Source organism: Delphinus delphis, chromosome 5, assembly GCF_949987515.2.
Source record: "Delphinus delphis chromosome 5, mDelDel1.2, whole genome shotgun sequence".
Lineage (NCBI taxonomy): Eukaryota > Metazoa > Chordata > Mammalia > Artiodactyla > Delphinidae > Delphinus > Delphinus delphis.
Window position 1 is genome coordinate 19,420,601 of NC_082687.1, and position 13,793 is coordinate 19,434,393.

Here is a 13,793-nt window from a genome sequence, read left to right on the forward strand (position 1 = left end):
CATTACAAATAGCTCAATTTTGTTTCTTTTTATGGCTGAGTAATATTCCATTGTATATATGTGCCACATCTTCTTTATCCATTCATCTGATGATGGACACTTAGGTTGTTTCCATCTCCGGGCTATTGTAAATAGAGCTGCAATGAACATTTTGGTACATGACTCTTTTTGAATTACGGTTTTCTCAGGGTATATGCCCAGTAGTGGGATTGTTGGGTCATATGGTATATTCTTGACATAGCTCTGTGTTTAAAACTTTTATATTATATAGAGCTTCAGTTTTTGATGGACAGTATCCTTATACATTTTAATAAGAGAGAAGGAATATAGAAAAAATTGTAATAATTCTTCCCAGTTCTTCATTTTCTAAAATCATCTTTCCTTGTCTAGTAGTTTACATTTTTATGAGAATTTCTACGTAGATCTTATTATATTATACACTTCTAAATGTTGAATATTAATGAAAGCAGTCCCATCAGGAATTCTCAATGCTTCATTATTTCAGTTCAGAAAAGAGTTTGGAATTCAATCTTGTACAAAATGTTAGCCATAGGTAAAGTAATTGAACATTAATTTTTTAAACGTTAGCTTTTGTAACCTGGTTAGTCCCTGAGTTCTAGGCTGTTAATTTTCCTAATATGACACCTGGTACGTGAGAATTAATAACAGTAAAATAACAATTTTTATAAAAGTATGAAGTAGAATACTCATAAAATTGCTTTTACTTAACCACACATTATATTATAAAATCTGCCCCCATCACTATCTATATTACTTTTTATAGTTTTGGATAAACATCATAAACACAATGTTCATTTCAGAATTGCAATCTAAATTTTAGATACGTAATTTCAAATATTGTATTCTTTGGAAATAAGTGATTTGGCCCTCATATGACAAAAATCATTTTGGTAAAATAAGACAGATTTTGAGCAAACAAGTTAATGATTTTAGTGAATTGAATTATGCACATGCATTTAGTTCCTTAGTAAATAACATTATAAGCCACTTGGATTTTTTTTTTCCTCATTAGGAAAGACTAAAATCTTCATTTTCTTTTTTTACATCAGCAAAACTTGAGTTGTAAGTATCAAGTATGGTACTAGAAATACTAACAGCATAAAAATGACTCTAGAGCAATTTTCAAACTCGAGTAGACATAAGAATTTCCCCAGTGTTTAGCTGCACAATGGATGATTCTTCCCTTGGTACCAATCCCAGGAAATAATGATTTTATCAAACTCCCAAAGTAGTTCTGAGGCAAGTAGGCCTTTGACCACATGATGAGAAAAGAATGAAGTTGCAATGGGGCAGTGTGGCTGTTATTAAGTGCTGTAATGGAGTTGAGGACTTCTATAGAGGCACCCAGTATTTTGATCACTTGCAATTGTTTGGTCTCTACCCAGAACTCATGATTACTGCGAGCATGTGCCCCAATAGACCTTGGATTGCTTCCGCAAGTGGTAGGAGACATACTTTGCTCTGTCTCCTATTTCCCTTCTGGTCAAGAATGGTCACAGGAGGATGCAGACATCAGGAAAGGGTGGGGGATTATATGCTTGCTGGTATTGCTTTCAACGAATGAGCAGAACTTCATTCTCTTCTTTGTTTCAGTATGTCCATGTATTCTAGTTTTCTAGCCATTTCTAAGATATTTTACAATGCCCACAGAAAAATGTGAATTTTAAGATAAACTTTCCACAGAGGGTTTTGCTAAAGGTATGTTCTTACTCAGTTATATTCTTATATTGTGACCTCATATGTAATTCTGCACATAATAAAACTGTTGAGAGACATTATTGTCTTTCTGATAAACACTTGCCAGTATAATTAAGTTGCACGATTGCACTAAAGATTGAGAACATGGAGTGTATTTACTGTGTCCTTGGTTTATATACTTCAGTAATAGTGACAAAAACGCATTCGTTTTCGTGAAAGGAATTCAGAAAGAAAATTATAAACTATTTGGTCATTGCTCTCAAGCCATGATTAGCCATGGCTACTTAATCATGCTCTTTTTTCCTACCATTGCCACCATCTTGTGTTTTGTAAAGAAGAGGTAGAGATGGGAAGTGAGGGAGACAAAGAAACAAGGGAATGCCAACACAGTTTTCTCCTGCTCAGAACTAGGACAGCAAAATTAGATTTGCCAGTGAAACTAAAGTCAATTCTCTTTTTAATCTGATCAACTGATCATGTGCTTCTGTCCACTGAAAAGCCCAAGGAAAGGACCGCAGTTTTATTTCATTTTCTCAATAACATTGCCTGCAGTGTGCTTTGATACCCAAACCAGAGTTGGCAGTAGATGATGGGGATTTAAGCCCGCCTCTGTGACCTACCATTGGTGTGACCTTGGGCAACTCTCTCAAACTTTCTAACTTGTGTCTTCTCGAGTATAAAATTTTGTTTTTGACTTATATTGAGTTAAAATACTTTTCTTAAAACTGTAACACTCTGAATAGCAAAAAACATATCGTAATATTCATGTGAATGTACTTTGTATATTATTACAATTGAATGGGATTTCAGTGTATGTTACTTTGAAATGTGGCACATTTACAATCAAGTGTTGTTACCTGATTAGTTGCGAGGCTCCCCTGTAGCTGCATTGAAGCCCCTCTGGCTTGGGTCAGCGAATTCTTTCCTGCTCGGGCTCCAGCTGCCAATAACGAAACTGAGTTTGGTGCGAGCAGGACACGCTTTTATTCAATGGCTTGAATGGGAATGGAGAAGGAGAGCTCATGCTCTAAAGGCACCTTCTCCCCTTTAGAAAGAGGGGAGGGGAGTCAGGGAATTTTAAGGGGTAGGAGGCAGACAGGTCATCAGGGCTTTAGAAAAGGGGCCGAGATTTCCTGGGGGTAGCTGGGGGCCGCTGGGCACGCACAGGCTTCCAAGTTACTTCCGTGTGTAAACACGGCATCCATTGTGCCTGGCAGAGCACAAATCCCTCCTTTGGGCAGAGATTGTAGCATGGTAATGAAGCAAAGGTAACTTTCAGACACCTTCAGGTTCCATCTGTGCAGGCGCGGCCCTGTGGTCAAGTCAGAGCTGGTTCCGGGTGGTTGACCACTGTCTATCTCTCAAAGCATATGTCTCTCAACGTACAGCTGCAAAACATCTCTGCCAGACACCAGGTACTTTTGAAACAAACACAGAGGTAAATCAGGGAAAGTGTCCTTTAGCTCTCAGGGGTTGGTATGGAAACAGGGAGATAAATCAAGGCTAGGAAAGCAGTGACTTTCAGCCTGCTTTGCCCACTATATTGAATCTAGCCAGTTCAGTCTGGTTTTGTCACTGGTCTTTGTGGCATCCTGTTGATAAAACACAGCTAGACTGTATGGTTAAAAACAGTTTCTGCGCTTGGGGGCTGGGCTGCTTAGCATGGGTGACAAAGCCACTTTTCAGTAAAAAACGTCAGGGACTTGTATCGAGGATGGAGGTGGGGATGGAACAATAAATATCCTTCTTCAATGCTTAAGTTGTTACGCAACTGAGAAATAAGACAAAAAGAATAAAGCAGAGGGGAAATCGAATGTTGTCTTTATTATTGATAAAATTTGCATTGGCTAATGTGGTGTATATCTAACTTGCTTTTGTCTAAGCCACAAAGAATGTAAGGATATCACTGCATGGAAAAAAAGTAACTTGTAGTCTCATGTTTCCAAGATATATTTTCTTAATTAGTAACCTAGTTAGGGTTAATGAAATGAGCATATTCTTTTCTACTCTTTCTTCTTTTACTCAAAGTAGATCCATAGTTCAGGCCTTTTCTTCAAAGCAAGTGGATAGTTAGAGATACTGCCCAAAGTTCTGCCACCTGGGAGAATTTCCTTTCACCATTCTCTTCCAGGGACGACCATGGGTTCCAGGGTTGTAATGCAGCAACCATTCACTTTGGCCTAGTGCCAATATATTTTCAGACCCAAGGCACGTAGTATTTGGTTTTGTTTACTATTTTGGGGTTTAACAGTTCCAGAGACATATTTTTTCCCTTCCTCCCAAAATATCCTCATTCTCTGTAAGGATTCTGCCATTTGCTATGTATACGTATTGCCACATACATTCCAGGCTTTAAAAACCCACAGGATATCTCTGTGGGCCCACTGGAACCATGATTAGATACACCCCCAAGGCAAGAAGTTATTTATCATTACACCTGACTTCCATAAATTCCCTTTTACCAATGTGCTATTGGGCATTTTGGGTCCACGAAAATGGTAGTATACATGGCTGCAGGTCTCTGGGGAATGCTTGGGAGAAGATATGTTGTATACATGTTTAGCAGCACAGAAGAAGAAGAATCCTTTCTCAAAGGGACTTGGTCTTGCCTAAGTTAATGGGCTCTGAGTCTATAAGCCAGACAGGAGGCTGTGAATCTCCACTGTTGTAACTTAAGTCAGTTTCTGCACTCAAACCTAGAATTGTTTTGTTTATAAAGGTGAAATCGAACCTTCATAGGCTATGCAGATATTTCATTCCTAAGGACCCTCAGATCAATTAGTTACCATAACAGATCCCTGCAGTGAAAAACACTTTGATTACTTAAATTGCCTGTGATAATGAAGTGCTGCCATTTATCCTCTACCAACCCAGACTTCATTATTCCCCCACTGACATCAAAAAGTTCAATCTGGAGGTCCGGTTCTCATCATTGTCTCCAGGCTACAGAGGACAGACAGTACAGAGCTTCTCATGATTGAATTTCTTAATGCTTAGTGAAGGGGATGTCGGAATACTCTAGGGCAAGGGTCAGCAAACTATAGCCAACAAGCAGAATCCAGCTGGTGGCGCCTTTGTGTACAGCCTGTAAGCTAAGAATAGTTTTTACATTTTAAAGAGTTAAAAGAAAAAGAAGAGGAGGAGAAGAAAAAGAATGAAGAAAAGAAGGAAGGAAGAGAGGGAGAAAGATAAAGAGAGAGAAAAGGTGAGAGAAGAAAGAAAGAAAGGAAGGAAGAAAGAAAGAAAGAAAGGGAGAAAAGAAAGGGACAAAGAAAGAAAGTGAAGATATCCTATGTGGCCCACAAAGCCTAAAGTATTTATTTTCTAGCCCTTTACAGAAAAAATTTGCCTCCTTGACCTCTTTTCACCATCATGGTAGGCAAGTTCTAGCATTGTAATCACATTGATTGTAGGCCATTACGGAGTCCAAGCTTTAATTATACATTCTATCGACTGTTAATGCCACTCAGGTACTTGAGGTAACACATTACATTCTGACTCCTTTATGAGTATAACCATATTGACGAGTTCAGTTGGATTCAATCCTCTGTTTTGCCCTCCTTGGTCTAATAACTCTTAAAATCCATGCCATACATACTTTCCAGACTCATGCTGATATATATTGGCAAGGCCCTGTAATAATTTCTGTGTTTGAAATAGTTTCTCTAGAATATTCCTTTCACTTATGGGATCTAACTTTGGTTATTGATAATAAAGGCAATCAGTGAGGGATGCTGGCATGGTTACTGAGAAAAGTTGACATAGCTTGTAAGGCAATTGCCTCCAGTGAGGTTCCTGAAAACTTTTAATTTTATTTTGTTTTTGTGTATTTGTTTTTACAAGGACTACAGGTTCACTTGGTTAAAAAAGATCCAGGGACATTTGGATCCATATCCAAATGGATCCAGGGACATTTGGATCCAGGGACATTTGGATCCATATCCAAATCCATATCTGTAATCCCTGTTGCCACCACAGACACTCTGTCGCCTAAAACTTTCCCCTCCATTGACACTCCATCCAATTGTACCATTATGTCATTATGGTGCTTCTGCATGCCATACACTGTCAGTGTACTGTTTCCCCTTGATGAGGGCTTGCTTGTGTTCTCCACAACTATGAGAGCAATCCAGTTCCAGAATCCATCTTATAGAGTCTGTTTCCTCTGGTCACTCCTAGTACCTGTAGCAAGAAACAGTGCCGCCATCAAAGATTTTTAACTGAAAAATTTTAATAAAGTGATTATTTATTAAGATGTGCAGGGCTGAAGAACCCAGAGAGGGCCAGTGAAGCATTTGAAGAATAAGCAGGAGTCCTTTACACTGCCAGTGAGGGAAGTGGAGGAAAGATGGTTGCTAGAGATGCATGAAAATTGGAACCACGGAAGAAAGGCCACAGAAGAGCCACAAAAGAAAATGGCCACTGCTAAAATTAGAATGGGGGAGTGAGTGACAGGACCGATAAATAACCCTGTCATTCGTTTCTCTCACCTTCTGGTGTTCTGATGGTGCTTTCCATTGGAGTGGGCATGGGAGCCTGGGTGATGTAATCCATAGGGAAGAAATCAGTCTGGAGAGATCAAAAAAAAATATTCAGGTCCTAAGGAGATCATTCTTTTTTTTTCCCAATATTTTTAAAAATAAATTTATTTATTTTCGGCTGCGTTGGGTCTTCGTTGCTGCATGCGGGCATTCTCCAGTTGCAGCGAGAGGGGCCCACTCATCTCTGCGGTGCGTGGGCCTCTCATTGCAGTGGCTCCTCTTGTTGCGGAGCACGGGCTCTAGGCGCACGGGCCTCAGTAGTTGTGGCACGTGGGCTCAGCAGCTGTGGCTCGTGGGCTCCAGAGTGCAGGCTCAGCAGTTGTGGTGCACGGGCCTAGTTGTTCTGCGGCATGGGGGATCCTCCTGGACCAGGGCTCGAACCCGTGACCCCTGTATTGGCAGGTGGATTCCTAACCACTGAGCCACCAGGGAAGTCCCAGGAGATCATTCCTGAGTGTGAATTGGAGAAATGAGAAGCACCTAAGATACTGTGAGGATACTACTCCCATATTTAATTGATTCTGATAATGTTTTTTTGTTTTAGGCTAGTCAAATCTCTGAAATCAGAATTCATCTTAAAATTTGTAATATGTCATAGTTTATTTGATGACAGTATTCTTTTCTTAGCCTGTCTTATGGTCAGTGTTGTCCAATTCAGTAATCTATAGTGGCAATAAAAGGAGGGAGAGGGTATGGACATTGCAGAAATAGAATTCCATAAATTTGAACTAAATAAGTTTGAAACATATTAAAACCTCCTTACAGATCTAGTATCTTTTATGTTTATAATTCTTTAAATGAACTATTAACAATTTGTATTAGTGATAAAAAGTGATAGAGGTGGGAGCTGAACATTTGTAGTTTATATATGAAGGGGTAGGAGGTCTTCACAAAATAATCCTGTAACAATTAACGCCATGCTTTCTTTGCAGAAAAGAAGAAGAAAAATTATCTTTCAAGGTTCTGTGAAGCATAGAAGCATTTATTTGCATCTTAAAAGGAAAAAGAAAGGGGAAGGTCTGCATTTGTATAAAAATAATTTTTGCTGGTCGTTGTTCTTCACCATAGCTGAAAAGTGTAATCTTAAAATGTGTTGGTACCTTCCTGTATTTGAAAAGAAGAACTAAGTTAATTAACATATATGTTTATAGAGATTTCCCCTGAAGAAGACCCTAAGAAATGGACATGAGTACAAGCAGTTTATTTAAAGATGAGTCCATGATGCACTAGTCAGAGAATTGGGAATGTGAGACAAGAAAGGGAGAAAAGCCGATACTGTGTATATTAATAAGCAGAATAATATGAGCAGTTATAATTCAATACTACTGGGAATCCTCTAATTACTGTGTAGAACAAACCTCAGAATTGTCTCACTGAGGGATGGGGAAGCTGACCTGTTTACACCTTGACTTCCATCCCTCATTGACTGAGGGTTGCCTCCCAGCCCTCCGCGCACTAAATCCCCAGCACTTCTGAGCTGCTAGGCAGGCACACGGGCTGAGGAAGCTCCCTCAGCTCCAGAGAAAGTCCTCAGGCAGCAGAGCAGAGGTTGGAAGTGGTCAGCGTGCTTAATAGCTGAGCATCAAGCTGAAGCTAGTGGGCCAGGAAGATGTGGGTTGTGTATCAGCAGTATCTGCTACACAGAGATATACAGAAAACACCTGGTACTTTTTGCCGCTATGAATAAGTGAAATTAATCAACTTCCCTGGAGTAGAAATATGAGTTATAGTGTATTTTGCTACCTTAATACCTTTGGAAATTTTCCTCAGTTTTGTTCCCCTGTTGTACTAGTTAGAGTACAAGTTAGAGTATAAGGCCAATTCAGTTATATTTACTATATAATTTGAGTAATGATATATATTTGTGTGTGATTAGATCAAGATTAATGTTCATGTTATCACTACTGAGTCCATTATGGCTATAACTCATTTCTTTGTAATTGTTTCTTCTGCACTTTGGTTACCAGTTAGAAAAATATAATATTGAAAACGTGCATCATGCCATCTTTCTCCATTATGCACAAACATGGGTAAGAGGTGGGATCTTACTCAAAAAGAAGAAAATCTGCCATTTTGAGCTGTGCATATATAATAGGAAGGATTTGGATGTATGGCCAGTCTCATTCTTTTGGCAATATGTAGTATAATTCATTCTCATAGCAAAAACAATTATTGATATCACTTATTAATACACATTTTCTTCAAGCTTGGAGATTTGTTCAGTATTTTGTAAGATAAATAAATAAGGCATCATTATGGAATCTGAAAGAACACTTTATAGTAGTTAGATCTATTTTGCTCCTACCATTGTAGTATAAGCTGTCCTTTATGTTGCTAGACTTGAGATTTACATTTTAAATAATAATTTATTTGCAGACCTTAATGGCATCTTCAATAACAATTTCCCTTTATCTTGATGACGCTTTCCAGGAATGAACATTTTGTGCTTCTATATTTCAGGTTCATCCTTTATTGTTTCATTTCACAGCCTATAAAATCTGGCCAACATTAATGACAGTAACCCTCCTTAAACAAGCAGAATAATGATTTAGGTTTGATTTAGTTTAAGTGTATAAAACAAAGTGCATTGCAAGGCCAGTAGGCTCCTCTTGAGAAATCATAGAGAACTGTTGTTGAGTCTACAATGTAACTGTTACTCAAGGACAAGCTATTTTCTAGAATAAGGCCCCTTTATTAACTTTTTGTATTTTGACCCAACATGCTTTCATACAAAAAGATTGGAAGGTAACCTAAAAGCCAATTACTATCTTCATAACTGTGACAAGTTAATCAATGTGATCATCAGTAAAATAAAAATAACAAGGCCAACTCCATACAGTTTTATGAATATTAAATGAAGTAATGCATGTTAAATGCTTAGGAACATACCTGGTCCATGGAACATCTCAATAAATAATATTTGAGAAAATTAAAGAGTAAAAGCCTGAGATCATTTAACCCATAGAAAAGAAAGGGCTAACACTTAATGCTAGTCTTAGTTTCTGAAAACTGTCCAACAGAGTTTACTAAGTACAAGTCAAATGTAAATTTTAAAGGAAGGCACAATTTCAGCACAAGAAAAAATGGCCATAGAGTATGCGAGAGACTTCCTGTCTAATTTTCTTGGGAAGTTTTGAAAGATAGGTTATGATTGTCTTTAGAATTGATTTCCTATGGTAGTGTGATATCCAACCATATAATGTGGCAGTATTCATTCTGTACTTCAATGCATCCTCATAGCCTAATGTATAATTTTATTGATTTAAGTTTTAGAGTCCGGAAGGAAGTTCTGTGAGTTCTTCATAGACAACGATACTCTTGGAGTATATGGTTTATTTTCTCTTTTTTCCCTGATGGGAAACCAGAGGAGCTTTCACATACTTTGCATACTTGATATTAACTCGTAGGCTGCTTCATAGAGACTAATCTAGTTCATATCACTGCAAAGAATCTATTTTAATCTTTTAGATAATGTTACTGTGTCCTCTACTGTTAAAGGTTAAAAGTACAGACTGTAGGGTCAGACTGCCCGCATTGGAGTCCTAATTCCGGTACTGATTCAGTTTTCCCATCTGTAAAATAAGAGTAACATTTGTACCTTAAAAGGGTAAATTTTGAGAATTAAGTGAAATAATATGTATAAAACAACAAGAGTCCTAGTTTATTTTAAGCACTCAATAGTTTATTATTAGTTTTATATTTACCCGAATTATTTTATAACTAAACAGCAGTTTACTCTGGCTATATGCAATATAAGGAAAACTCTTCCTCTGCTGTTCCTCAAACATAAAAATACTGAATTATGACACTATGTTTGTGTGTGTTCAATAACTATTTAGTTAGCATTGAGGCTGGGTGAAACACTACATAGAGAATAGCAGAAGTATGCTGATGATTCCTACACAACTTGTGTACGATTCCCATATGTTTTCTGCCAGATATTTTTTCTCATTCTGTATATGTAAATCTATTTTTAAATTTTTGTTGAATATCTGTTCAAAAAATTGTGCTAGGCATTGTGTAGGAATCAGTGAGTTGAAAGAGGAAGCATCTTCCTTGGGGATACTATTTATATCATGAGAAAAGATATAGATAATTCAATAAAAATGCAAAAGCTCTCAAAATCATTGTGGTGTTAATTGCTACATCAGTGGTATAGAAAATACATGCTCTATATCCAGAGTGAGAAAGATAAGTGTGGAATGTAAGAGTTTTGGTGTTTTGTTCTTTGTACTCATGATAATACCTTACAAACTAAATTGTTAAGAATGATTACTTTGTTTTATACAGTAATACAATTTTACAACAAAAATATAAGCTATATGGAAGAGTCAGAAAAAGGAAATCATACCTCTCTCAAAATTTTATCTCTCACATACAACTGTTGCTAACAGTCAATGGAATTATGGTGTATTTTGAGTAGATGGGCAGGATTATTTAAAAGTGAGAAATACTCTGTGTTCTTTTTTAAATAAAATAATTTGTTTTAAAGTAATATAAAGTAAAACCAAAGGAGGTTCATTTTCACATAAAAATTTTTTACTCGGAATACTTTCCAAGTTTATTATTGCTTAAGAAAAATGATGAAACAAAAAATAGTAGAAGAATTGAGTCACTTTTTATTCAAATTTAGGCAGTGTTAAATAGCTGAATTCTATGAAAGATGATGTTAGTGTTTTATACTTTCTCCTCCACAAATACTCAGTTTTCCCATTCTATGGATACTTTCATTTCATCAAGATTTTTAACATTTGCATTTTGTAGTGCGATCATAATCCCCTTGATACTTAGTCTTTGATCCGTATGTAGATGTATTCAACTTACCATGTGTTCTTTTTTCCAAAGTTTTTACATTTTCATTTTGCTTACTTTGGTTCTTCTATTTGCTGACTGGGTTTTTTTCTTTATTTAAATTTGGATTATAGTTACACAGGCATATTGAACAATGATAAAACACCTATAATGAAAAGCAGCAGTTCTCTGCTCTCTCCCTCCCCAAACACAATTCAATTCCCTATGGGAACCTTAAGAACCTCATTATTTCAAATTATCTTGTTGTTGTTGTTCTATTTCATGTTTCTGAAAGACACATTTATACTACTATTTCTTGATTTACTAATTCTAACATTACCTATTGTTTTCTGAAATATGCTGGATAAGGATTTCAATCTATTAGTCTATCAGACTCTTTCCTTATTCTCTAGTATATTTAAATCTCAACTTGTAGTTAAATCATTAGTCATATTTTACATTATTATGATTGTCTTAGTCCATTTAGGCTGCTTTAACAGGATACCATAGACTTGGTGGCCTAAACAATAAAATACTTATTTCTCACAGTTCTGGAAGCTGAGGTCATGGTGCCAGCAGGTCAAATTCTGGTGTGGTCCCCCTTTGGGGTTGCAGATTGCTGACTTCTTTCTGTGACCTCACATAGCAGGAAGTGCAAGGGACCTCTCTGGAGCCTCTTTTATAGGGGCACTAATTCCATTCACGAGGGCTCCACCTTTATGACCTCATCACCTCACATTGGCCCACCTCCTAATACCATCACACTAGAGGTTATGATTTCAACATATGGGATTTTGGGGAGGACATAAATATCCGGTCCATACAATGATTATGTACACATTTGCACTGTTGATCCAAATAGTATATAATGATCCTGCTTTCTTTTTTGTTTTGTTTTGCTTTGTTTTTCTGCAATTAATTTTTCTTCTTTCTTTTGTATTTTACATGTAAAAGATTATAATGTACCTATCTTTAATTTTTTTCAAAATGTCCAGTCAGAACTGTCAAACTTCTGTTAGCATTTTTTCTCAAATTTTCAAATATATGATACAATCTTACGATCGTTTTATTTTCTTTGGATCTCCCTCCCAAAATGCTCCATTCATCTATTATAAGTCCCTTTGCCTCTTGAATAGCTACCATCCTGAAACTTCCTTTTTCTTTTGATACTTTAATTTACTTTTTAATTGCCATATAATTTACATGCACAATCTAAGATATACAGATGAACAGATTTATATATATGTATACTTTGTGTAACAACCACTCAGATCAAGATATAGAACATTTTCAGAACCTCAGCAGGCTCCCTTTTATCTGCTTCCATTCATTAATCTCACTCCCAAATATTCTGATCTGTATCGCCATGAATTTTTTTTCTATTTTTGAACTTCTAATAAATACAATCCTTCAGTATATACTTTTTCTTCTTTCAGTCAACATTATATCTTTGGATTCATCCATGTTGCATGTAGCAGTGGTTCATTCTTTTTTATTGCTGTGCAATATTCTGTAGTATGAATACACTATAAAATTATTTTTGTAAGAGCTATTTTATAATTTATTATAATATGCCTTTAAAATTGCTCTGAAAAAATCTACCAACCCAATATTGTTCTCCTCTTGCATGACTTGCTTTTCTTTCCTAGATATATGAAGAGGTTTTATAATAATCGTTAAACCAAGTGAAATTTAATCAAGATGTTTTCTCTAACAGTTTTTCCACAGAATTGGTTCATTTTTCTTCCATATTTTAAGGATTTTAAAAATTATATTTTAAAACTTTTAATGCATCTTTTGTTTTCTTCTACTTCAGGTTTTGGGATTATCTTTATATTGAATCTTTTCCTTTTTTGGCTCTTCCCCATATATATCAGATTTTTCACCAATTGCTTTAATTTTATTCTCTCTTTTTGTGTTTACTATGAAAATATGAAGCTTTACTTTGAGGCCAGAAATGAAAATATTATCTGTGTCTAAGCTAGTCATTGATTTTTCTAATTTATTATCTGGGCAGTGGTATTGCTTTGGCTCTCAATTTGTCTTTTTATCTATTTGTTATACCCTTTCAAATGATTCTTTTAAAAATATCAAATCAGTATGTCTTTAAACTTTGGTTTTATTTAATCAGTGGTTTTTTAATACTGTGAGGGACTTTTCTTGTGTTTCTCTTCCCTGCTTATGATTCCTGCTAGTCTTTTCATGCTGTGTTACTTTCATTATTATGATGATCATATATATTATTATTGTTAATATTGTTGTCATCGTCTCTTTCAATAACTATGAATTTGTATTGCTAATCCTTTCATCTTGCTCACGATTCTCTTAGCTCAGTCTAGGCTTTCTATTTGCTTAATATTGTGTGGGTAAATTATTCCTTAAATTCCCCTCCCTAATTGCTACTTTTTATTTTCCCTCCAAGCTATAGTTTGAGAGACAAAATCTACATTCCAGTCAGTTTTTATGGCCTGAGAGAAAAGAGAAGAAGATCTGTCAGTGTGACTCTCAAGTTGGAGGTGGTGGATTGTAGTCACTAATGAGACCCTGTCTGCAAGGCCCCTCTCCAATGCCCAGGGATGCTCTTGAGTTCCTGTGCAATTTGACTGGCTTTACTGACTCAGCTTTGAGCCTTGACTTGTTTAGGATTCAGCCTTTCCTGCTTCTGCAGACGCCCCCAATCAGTTTCCAGCGGGGGAAGAGATTCATGACCACCCTGGTGGTTTGGGTGGTTTAAAAGTTTTT

At 36.4% G+C, this 13,793-nt stretch overlaps 1 protein-coding gene across 2 annotated transcripts in view; it reads left to right on the forward strand.

Annotated features, from left to right (window-relative positions):
• BANK1 (B cell scaffold protein with ankyrin repeats 1) overlaps positions 1–13,793 on the forward strand; it is a 312,945-nt gene that overhangs the window by 21,512 nt on the left and 277,640 nt on the right. The gene's annotated exons all lie outside the window — the stretch shown is intronic.